Below are 11333 nucleotides of genomic sequence, written 5' to 3'. Positions count from 1 at the left end.
TGGATGAGTACTCACGGTTGATTTTCTCCCTCTTTTCTCCCTTTCCCTTCTACCTGGTTGTCGCAACCAGATGCTGGAGCCCTGGAGCCAGACGCCACCGTCGACGACGACTACTACCCTGGAGGTGCCTACTACTACGTGCAGCCCGCTGACGACGACCAGGAGTAGTTTAGGAGGATCCCAGGCAGGAGGCCTGCGCCTCTTTCGATCTGTATCCCAGTTTGTGCTAGCCTTCTTAAGGCAAACTTGTTTAACTTATGTCTGTACTCAGATATTGTTGCTTCCGCTGACTCGTCTATGATCGAGCACTTGTATTCGAGCCCTCGAGGCCCCTGGCTTGTATTATGATGCTTGTATGACTTATTTATGTTTTAGAGTTGTGTTGTGATATCTTCCCGTGAGTCCCTGATCTTGATCGTACACATTTGCGTGCATGATTAGTGTACGATTGAATCGGGGGCGTCACACAACTTTGATAAGAGCGACGTCATGGTAATGGGATACTCCCCCGCTGAGTCTCTGGCCATCACCAATCGGCTTAATTGCCGCCTGGGCTCTTTCCCCACCTCCTACTTAGGGACCCCCATTAGCGACTCACGCCTTTCTGCAGCGGACTTGAGGCCCGCTATCTCTAAGCTCCAGTCCCGGTGTGAGCCCTGGCAGGGGAGATGGCTCTCCAAGGCGGCCCGAACTATTCTTATCAACTCTTCTCTCTCTAGCCTGCTGCTGTTCCTTATGAGCTTCTATAGCCTCCATGAGTCCCTACATAAGGAGATCGCTAAGATCCAGTCTCGCTTCTACTGGGCTGGTGAGCATGATAAGCAGAAGTACCACATGGTCAGCTGGCCTGACATCTGCAAGCCCCGGGAGCAAGGTGGCCTGGGCATCATGTGCTCCAGGCGGATGAACATCACTCTCCTCTCCCGCTGGCTCTGGCGCATCGCCCAGGGCCATGGCGGCCTCTGGTTGGACATTATCAGGACTAAATACCTTCGGGGTCAACCCCTTGCCTTCTGCCAGAGATCGAGCGGCTCCCAGTTCTGGCAGTCCATTGTTCAGCTTCTCCCGGTGCTGCGCATTGGGACCTCCATCTCCGTGGGCTCTGGCCTCTCGACTCTCTTCTGGTATGATCGTTGGGCTGGTGACTCCCCCTTTGTGGCCCGCTTCCCCGTCCTTTTCTCTATTTCCGTTGACCCCATGATATCGGTCAATAGGGCCCTTCTTGATCTGGGGCGCCTTGCCTTCCGTCGACCGTTTGGGCCGGCGGAATCCGCCGCCTGGCGTGAGTTGCTTGACTGTGTCGCATTGCACGAGCCACTGGTGGATGACAGGCCGGACCGTACCCGGTGGCGGCTCGAGCCGTCGGGCTTGTTCACCACCAAGTCGCTCTATTCGGCCATCGCCCCTTCCTCCGCACCCCTCCCCTTATCGATGGTCTGGACCGTTCGGGTGCCACTGAAGATTCGCATCTTCATGTGGCAATGGATCCGTGGTAGGCTTCCGTCTGGTGTGGAGGTCCGCAAGCGCAATGGCCCAGGCACCGGTATCTGCCCGCTCTGTGGTGTCCCGGAGGACTCAAACCACATCTTCTTCTCCTGCATCTCCGCACAATTCCTCTGGAGCTGCTTTCGCGAGGTGGTCGGAGGGAGTTGGTGCCACACCAACTTCCCGGACCTTTTTGCTGAACTCCAACTGTCCCCGTATCCTCTCGCCACATTAGGTGGCTGGAAGTTGGGGTGCTTGCTTGGACGTTGTGGACCGTTCGCAATAAACTTGTGATCCAGCGCGCTCCCCTTCGTCGCCCTACTGACGCTCTCTACAAATTCTCGGGTTTCTTGCAGCTTTGGCGGCCGCTTAGTCGCCCCACAGACCGTGACGCCATCTCCGCCTTCATCGCCGACCTCCGATCGATGGCCGTCCGCCTCTCTCCGCCGACGCCGCCGCCACCGCCGGAGCCCGATTAGCCACCTTGTTTTGGGTGCGCTGTGCTGTTGTTGTTCTCTTCTTTTTTGGGCTTGTTGAGCTGTGCCCTCAGCAGAACCTTTGTACTTTTCCTTGAGACTCGTGTGTGTTGGTGTGGACCTATGTGGTATGTATGCTCTGTGGCGGTTGCTTTATTTATAAAGCGGGGCGTAAGCCTTTTTCGGTAACATTGTAGTTAATTCAGTGAGTATGAAGTTATTATTGTATCCTTCCAACTACTCTCTTCCTGTATGTATGTTTATTTAATCAAAAAGTAAGCAAACTCCTATGGGATTACTACAGGCGGAGCAGAAAATGTGAGGAGTCTCTCCCAAAAAGACAGACAAATTAATCCAAATCGTAAGAATTCAGGAACTCGATTGTTTTACCATTGTGCCCCCAACCTCATAATACACTCTTCCCTCCAAAATGAAACTTAAGATAGTTTGCTATAAGTTCCCGCCGCAACGCGCAGGGTATCATCTAGTTAAAAAATAGTATAACACAGCTAAATAGGAGCTTCCGCAACACTCTGAGCCTCTCAGCCGTTGGATCGCTCAAACGTATGATCTAGATCAAATCTTGTCGTCACAGATCGCGCACGCGCTCCACACAATGTTTGTAGGGCCGCTGCTCTACAGAACGAGATCCGGCTTTTGTCCTTAATCGGGCCGTCGAAAGCCCAGGTAGTCGTTAACGCTACGGACCTGAAATGGTAATTAACGTTCATCAATTGCGTTTATGGTGCAGATGATTTACACAGCATAAAAAGCATCCATGTACGTCAACAAGTTGTACCAGCAAGCAAAAATTTCACTACACCATGCTTTGGTAATTATCACCAAAGCATCATGTCCTGCTCTGCTTTCTAAAGGTTCAATAATGTGTGATACATACTTGGTTCCGTACTAGAGGTTCAAACAAGTGTGAGCTATGCCAACAAATGTCGCTGTTCCTATTTTAGTTGTTGATAGACTGAAGTTATTATTTACTTTATGGGCAAGTTACTGTAAATATTATTACTGGAGACACACGCAGCGTATGCTCTCCATTTGAGATTTTTCCGTGTTAATTTTCAAGTTGTACTTCAAAAATGTATTGGTTCGAAGTATATGTAATTATGTATATGTATTTTGTTTATTGCATTTTTTAATATCTCCATACCACATTTAAATAACTACCCTAGAAATATAGTGGACAGCATGCTGAAAAAAAAGTTGCAAAATGAATTTCTATTTCGGAAAGTGGTTTTGTTTTTCAGTGTGCAGTCGACCTATTTGGTCTGGAGGGTGGATTCAACTTATAGAAGGGGCCGCATGCACCAAAGAGTAGTAGAGACGGTGATGCTCTTGCCTCTCAGTGTCTGCCAAGCTAGGGAGCCAGCAAGCCAGGTGAAGGTGTCATGTCCATGCTTGCATCTTCTCTTCTCATTAATGTTATATGGAGAAATATAATGCAGGAAACAACTATGTTGGTGGAGATGTTTTGGTATTGAATAAATATGATCCACCAGCTATATCAAGGTAGGTACTGTAACTTGTAATGTCCAAATTTTATTAAATGTTTCAACCAGCCGATTTTTCAAAATTTTATTGTTATTTTCTACAACATTGACGAGCGCGGCAACGCACGTCTTCATTTTCTAGTATATGTCACACCGTGCATTTTGTAACATTTCATTTTCATTATTAAAGCATGAAAATTTGGACCAACAAAAACTTTTTGCATTTTTTTTTGGCTTTTATTTGGAGTTGGTTTCTCTCTGTGTTTCTTTCAAGTGCTTCTTGAAGTCAACTACTCTGCCCTCTATATTCCACCTCCTTACCCCAAGCTCCTGACCAATGACCATGCCATGTGAATAGTGCTATATGGAGTTTTCTTACAAAGATAATTTGGCCAGAAAGTATTTTCTAAAATTAGTTTTCCAAAAACCCCTGAATTGAGGTTTGCACTACAAGTACTTGATTAAGGGCAGTAAAAATCTTTCCAAAAATATATTAGACTCCTATTAGATATAGGATGCCCAAGAACCACAAAAATATAATTTTAAAAGTTACTGTTCTATTTTATTTAAAGGCTTTTTCTTAAGGCCAGAAATGGTCTTTAATAGGAAAAAATTACTTTACTGTTTCAAAAATATTTGACAAAATTTAGGGAAACTCATAGGACATATATTGTCCATATATAAGAGTTTCAACACCTGGTCATGCTCAAAATATTGGTCAAATCCCTCTAAAACCCTTTCTGGATATTTCAAGCTTTTGAAATATTTACAAAGGAAATATTCTCCAGAAATTCCAGGAAAATTCCATCATGTCACATATGACATATTAGATGATCTTGCCAAGTCTCATGACTTGGAGAACAAGATAACACCATCAAAACCCCTCAAAACTATCTCTGTCCATTCTGAAGTTTGATCAACTTTACAATGCCAAGTATGTCCAAATGTGCTCAAACTTGGTGGACATGCTTCATTGGTCTAATGATGCATCTGGACCAAATGGCACAGGTTGGAGAATAGGAAGTCTTGGTCAAAGTGCCTCAAAACCCTCTCTGACCAGAATCAAGTTTGAACTACTTTGCACTACCAACTTTTTCTCCAGGACCCCAACTTTGGTGAGCCTGATCATGTGACCAAATAAGGCTACCACACCAAGTGGCACATCAAGGAGAAATGATTTACTCCACTGGATCTACACAAATCCATTTCTGCCCATTTCTAGGGTTTGCAAAAGTTGCATTGGCAACTTTGTCCAAATAAGCTCAAAATGGGTGGAAGGCCCTAAATATATGTGACATTTCACCCCTTGGAGTATCTTGGCCAGTGGGAGTTATTAGCTTACCCAAAACTCCATCAAACACCTTCTGGCAAAATACTAAAAAGCCTATTTTTGCCACTTTCACTAATCTCCTTGAGTTCATCTTTTTGCCACAACCCCTCCTCACTCCCCTCTGTCACTTAGACACTTTTCTACCCGAGGAAGCAATGTGGAGGAAGGAGGGAATCACGTTTGTCCTCTCTGGACAACAGCTTCCCTTCTCTCTCCCAGCCTCTCTCTCTCCCCTCTGCACCCCAGAGCATCCCAGGCTCTTTCCAGGTTTTGCCCCCTTCCACTGTAGCCTCCAGACAGAAAAGGACGCGCGCGCGACGCGGAAAACCCGCGGATGCCGGCCAAAGTCGCGCTCTGGAGCGCCTGCCAGAGCGCCGACCGTTGACACCGCGCCTCCCGACCGCCTCGTGCCTTCCCATCGCGCCAGTTGATGTGTCTTGACGTCTGCGACACGCCGCCGTGCCATCCCCATTGTCTCTCCCTCTCTCTCCCCTCCTGCAGCGCGTGCCCGACGCCGTCCGGCTCGGCCAATGGCCGGCCTCACACGCGCGGGCGCCAGAACACTCCCCCGCTCTCTCTCCTCCTCCCTGGCGCCCTACTCCATCCCCACGAGCGCCGTGGACAGCTCCAACCTCTCTCCAACGGCTTCCAGAGCCGATCCCGCGGGCGCCCGTAGGCGACGCCCACGGTGAACCGCGGCCAGCCTATATAAGGCGCTCCCGAGCCCTCCTCTTCCTCCCTGTCGCCCCTCCACACACCCAATCCACCCCCGGAACCACCCACTTCTCTCCAGAGCCGCCCGAGCTCGAGATCGAGCTCGAGCTCCGCCGCCTCGGGTCGCCGTCGATCTGCGGGTACAGGCCTCCTCCGCTCCTTTTCTCTCTCGAACTGGACTCCCCTCGCCTCACTGATGCTTTCCCCTCTCTTTCCCCCTCGTTTTGCAGCCGGAAACGGACGGAACCACCGGCGCCCGAAGCACCTCCGCCGCGGGACCTCGTCGCCGGCGAAGCAGGCCACCCCGGCGACCGTCTCCACCACCACCAGAACCGCGACTCGCTCCTGAGTCCAACGGTAGCCTCCGCGCCCCTTCCCGTGCCCTGTATCGCCGCCGGCGAGCTCGCCGTCGCCTCTGGCCGGAGGTAGACGACGGCCGCCGTGGGGCCGGCCCGTCAGCCACACGCCCTGACGGGTGGGATCCACCCGTCAGGTTTAAAACGTGCGCGCACGCGCGCACCGATCCGCCGTCGGCTGAAGGCGTATTCAGCCTTTACGCCTTCGATGTGGCGGCCGCGTGGGCTGGGTTTCCCCCCCCCTGGGCCTGCTGCTGCTGTGGCCTCTCTGGCCCAGTGGCACAGCGCCGTTTCTCTTTTTCCTTTTCTGTATTATTTCCAAAAATTCCACAGGACAGAATATTAATCCAAATGCATTGATTCCAATTTCTAAATTCCTAGAATATTGCAACCTATTTAATGGTGCAACTTTCATTCAAATCCAACCACCTTTTATTCTCTGTAAATATTTAAATGTGGTTTTTAGCATTTAAATAGGCCTTTGAAAATCCATAACTCCTATTTTGCTGCTCCAAAACCAAAACCAAAAGTTGTCCCCTTCCTAGCCTTCCTCTTAGTATTTTACAAAAATAAGTTGACATTTTTGTGAGCACTTTGACTTTTCTGTTTTTATTATTGTCTTATTTTTCCCGTTGTTTTCTTGCGACGTTAGATCCCGTGTTTGACGAGGTAGCTGAGGAAGAAGGAGGAGCAGAGCCTGAAGACTTTGAAGATCAAGCCAACCAAGGCAAGCAGCCCTTTGACCATGACTATGATACCCCTTTTTTATGCATGTCATTTTTAGCTCTTTATTATCGATGCATCGGAATCATGATGAGATGGTGAACCACGTGGGTTGGTTACCACGATTACTTCCTCGTTGATACTTGCAGTGTGCCTGGCCCTACCTTCTTATGAGGGTTATGCCGGTGGGAGTAGATAGGATGCAAATGTAGATGCTACGCAAATGGGGTGGGTTTGTGCATGGTGAAGGAGGCAATGTGATTTCAAAAGTCTTTTCGAAAACCCCGTCGGGTGCCACCTATGCCCGAGGGAGATGATGAGATGGGTGACCACTTGATGACGAAGTGGTGTGCCAAGGAAGGTGTGTGTTGTTTTCAAAACGGATTGGTCGGAGTTGCGACCGTTATTCCAACCTTACATGCGCGACCACTCTACCCTTATATGGGAAAGGGCATTATTGAGTACCTAGACCGATACTAGCTTGGAGCCCGCATTACTAGTGACGGGGGAGAGTTGGTGCTCTCCCTTGGGACGGGGTCGTGCCAGGTAGGGCGGCCATGACTGTTTTTACAGGGCACCGGACACACCGTTGGTACCCCGTGCTTGTGGTATGTGATGAAAATGGGAGCGAGGCTCCACAACTTTATGATGTGAAATGTTCGGCACGGGGGTTACTACCAATCGAGTGGACTCCATGTTAGTGTCGTCTAGGGAAAGGTAGTGATCGGGTGCTTACCCCGGGTACTTGAGGTACCGCGGGTCGTGGATGACACGGAAGTTCCCCGGATCTAGTGGGTAAAGTGTGCAACCTCTGCAGAGTGTAAAACTATTCGAATAGCCGTGTCCACGGTCAAGGACAGTTGGGTAACCGCTCTTGGGCTACGTCCACTTGTTTTCAAACCCGGTGTGTGTGTGAGATGATGGTGTTGTCTTGGATCAAGTCAGAGGACTTGACACGATTGAGATGGGTTGGTGCCCTCTCTGTTTATGATAAATGGGTTGGTGCCCCTTTCTATTTATGTTGATATCTGTGACCAGATCTTATGTTTACTTGAATTCTCTTGATGCATGCTTTATAGGATGTTGAACATGTCCTGCACTCAAAACTAGCTTTATGCAAAACTTTACCTATGTCATGCATTACTGTACCTTGAACCAAATCATGGGTTGCTTGCGAGTACATTCAAAGTACTCATTGGCTTGCCACTGGTTATTTAATTGACCAGGCATGGGAGAACCGGAGTTCGAAGAAGAGTTCTTTGGAGACGATCATGCGAACTAGGACGTTCCCAGTCAGATTGCCTGTAGGGTTAAGGCAGATGGCATGGGTTCTACTTATCGACGACGATTTCCGCTGCTATGTTTCATTTGATGTTCAGCCCTTAAGGCTTTATCGATGTAAGACTTGACCATGTTGGTCACTGTTTGTGTAAGACGGTATGTATGGATGTAAGACTCTTGTTATTCAGCTTCTGTGTGTTCAGTGAGCATTGATCTCTGGGATCACTGTACACGTGCATTCGGTGATCACGACTTGCGAGTCGGGGTCCCCACAGAGCTGGTATCAGAGTCATCCTGACTGTAGGAAGCCTTAGTTAGCATGGACGTTAGTTAGAGCGAGAGTATCCACCAGGTTACCCATATACCTATGTTTATGTTAGTATCCCAAACATAGGTCACATTCCTTTATTGACCCTTTCCCTTCCACTTTTTGTAGATGGCCGCCGTACCCGAGGACTTCCTGACCACTGGGTTTCCTGTGCTTCTTGAGGATAGCCTCAGGAAGTGCCAGTTCACTCGAGTCCCCACCTTCTCCTACCACGAGCACTGGGTCGATAGCACCAAGAGGGAGTATCACGTGGAGGTAGTCGTGAGGGCGAATGACGCCCCGACGAGCTGGTTCTTTGAGGGACCCCAGATGGCGACACTGCTTCTCGCCGTGGAGACTGCTGCCCTCAAGGCGCTGACTCGCCTCCGGGATCTCCTGCCAGAGATGGCGAGAGAGCCAGCCACTCGTTACCTGCCTTATCGTAAGGAAGGTGATGACGAGAGCAGCGCACCAGCACCACCCTTGGACGAGGGACTTTCTCTCCGCTTCCAGACCTACTTCAGCTTGTGTGCCGACAGTCTGGCACAACACCTGGCCTCGGAGTCGACGGAGCTTCGGAAGGAACTCCGCGAGACCAAGGAGCTCCTCCGCATAGTTCAGATGAAGGCAGACAAGATCAAGAAGGATGGAGCGCCCCCTGGACAGCCCGCAGTAGCGTATCGAGGCGGACGACCCCCACAGGTCGCACATGCCGAGGGACCACCTCAGCCACGCCGTATGACGGCAAAGGAGTACCGCAACCTCTTCAAGACGCCACCAGCAAAGCAGCGCCGTGTTCTGCTCCTTCACTCCCCCGCTTCCTCGAGCGATGAGGAGACCAAGACAGATGAAGATGAGGAGGAAGATCCAGAGGAGCCAGAATACCCGACCGAGCATTCCACCACTTAGACTCCGTTCAGGACTAGGATAGGCTAGCTCGTAGCCTATGGTAGGATAGGTCGTGTACCCCTTTTGCGAAGTCGAGTCCTTGTAATGGTTCTTGTGAAACCATGTTATGTTGCGTTTGCGTTCAGCTTGCTTTCATGAAGTCGTACTTTCCCTTCGGGAACTTGTAAACGACTACATTCCTCATTTGGTTTTAATGCATGAGTTTGGCTCTTCTGGCCTTTGTTTAACTTAAATTGTGTCACACCACCCCCTTACTAGGCATTCCATCTATACTGCTTTCCCTCATTGTTGTTCCCAATCATGAGACCTTGACCGCTCCAACAGGATGCCTGTTGTAACACGTACTGGTACCTCTACCCAGCCGCAAGAAGCCGGAGGTTCTGCTGAGGCCGGAGCCAGCCAGGACCAAGCCCAAGGACAGACTCCACCACCACCACCTCCTCCAAGCATGGATATGGCTCAGCTTCTCCAAGCCTTTCGAGAGGAGCGCCAAGCCAACACTGCAGCCCTCCAGATGATTGCTCAGGCTGTCAACCGCCAGCCGGCGGGGCACGGCCATGGACGTTCCACACTGGTGGAATTCAAGAAGCATGCACCACCCACTTTCATCGAGACTGCTGAACCCCTGGATGCAGACGACTGGGTCCGCACCATTGAGGATCTGCTGGCACTAGTCGGATGCACTGAGGACCGTGATAAAGTGGCGTATGCTGCCCACTATCTCGGGGGGACTGCCAGAGCTTGGTGGGATGGATTCAAGGCTATGCATGTTGAGCAAGACATCACTTGGGACACCTTCAAGACGGAATTCCGCAAGGCCCACATCCCTTCTGGAATCATGGCCATCAAGAAGCGTGAGTTCCGAGCCCTGAAGCAAGGTAGTAGCACTGTCAAGGAGTACATGCAGAAGTTCAGTGTTCTCTCAAGGTATGCCCCTGAGGATGTCAGCACTGATGCTGCCAAAAGGGAGCGCTTCATGGAAGGCCTTAACCAGACTCTGCAGTACTCGCTTGTTGTGTGTGACTGCCCAACCTTTCCTGATCTGGTGAACAAGGCACTCATGCTTGAGGACAAGCGACGTGCCTTGGATGACACTCGTAAGCGCAAGATGATCAGCAAGGGTAGCTCCAGCAACCAGAAGCCTCGCCCGTGGCAGCCAGCCCCGGTCAAGCCAACCTATCAGCAGCCAAGAGCTCCTGCACCTCGCACCAACTATCCACCTCAGCAGTATGCCAACCCCAGGCCAGCTTACAACAACCCCAATAACAATGCTGGCAAGGGCGTCGTCCCCAATCAAGTCACTTGTTTCAGATGTGGACAGCCAGGGCATTACTCCAAGAATTGCCCCAACAAGAAACCTGACGCCCCGCGCCCCAATGCGCAGAACCCGGGACAAGGCCGTGGAATGCCACCAAGGAACCAAGCTCCCCGCAACTTGCCCAACAATGGCAGGGGTCGTGTGAATCATGTCACCGCGGAAGAAGCCCAGGAAGACCCGGACGTCGTGCTGGGTACGTTCCTTGTCAATTCAGCACCCGCAACTGTTTTGTTTGATTCTGGAGCCACGCATTCTTTTGTCACCCAAAGTTTTGCATTAAAAAGTGGCATGACCCCTACACCCCTGAATAACCCTATGGTGGTACAAACCCCTGGAGCAGAGATGAGAGCCAAGATAGGATGTAAAGGAGTCGGGATTACCATTAACGGGGTAGACTTCCTAGCAGACCTTATCATCCTAAAATCACAAGGCTTGGATGTGATCTTGGGAATGGATTGGCTCAGCAAGCACCAAGGCTTGATTGATTGCGCCAACCGGACGGTCACTATGACCAATGACCGAGGAGTCAAAGTCAAATTTGCCTCCAACCCCTCTTCTGCTCAAGCCAACCAAGCCAACTATCTGACTGAAGTTGGATTGGAACAAGTGCCGGTAGTATGCGAGTATCCCGATGTTTTTCCTGATGAGCTACCAGGAATGCCTCCTGACCGAGACATTGAGTTCATCATCGAGCTCATACCCGGAGCAGGACCCATCTATAAGAAGCCTTATAGGATGGGATCGGAGGAGTTAGCAGAATTGAAGAAGCAGTTGGAAGAGCAGTTGAGGAAGGGATTTATCCGCCCTAGTGCCTCCCCTTGGGGATCACCTGTTCTGTTTGTGGCAAAGAAGGACGGTACCATCCGCTTATGCATTGACTACCGCTCCCTCAACGAGGTTACAATCAAGAACAAGTACCCACTTCCCAA

This window comes from Triticum dicoccoides, chromosome 6B (genome assembly GCF_002162155.2).
Source record: "Triticum dicoccoides isolate Atlit2015 ecotype Zavitan chromosome 6B, WEW_v2.0, whole genome shotgun sequence".
Classification (NCBI taxonomy): Eukaryota; Viridiplantae; Streptophyta; class Magnoliopsida; order Poales; family Poaceae; genus Triticum; species Triticum dicoccoides.
Note: the sequence above shows the minus strand (reverse complement) of the source record.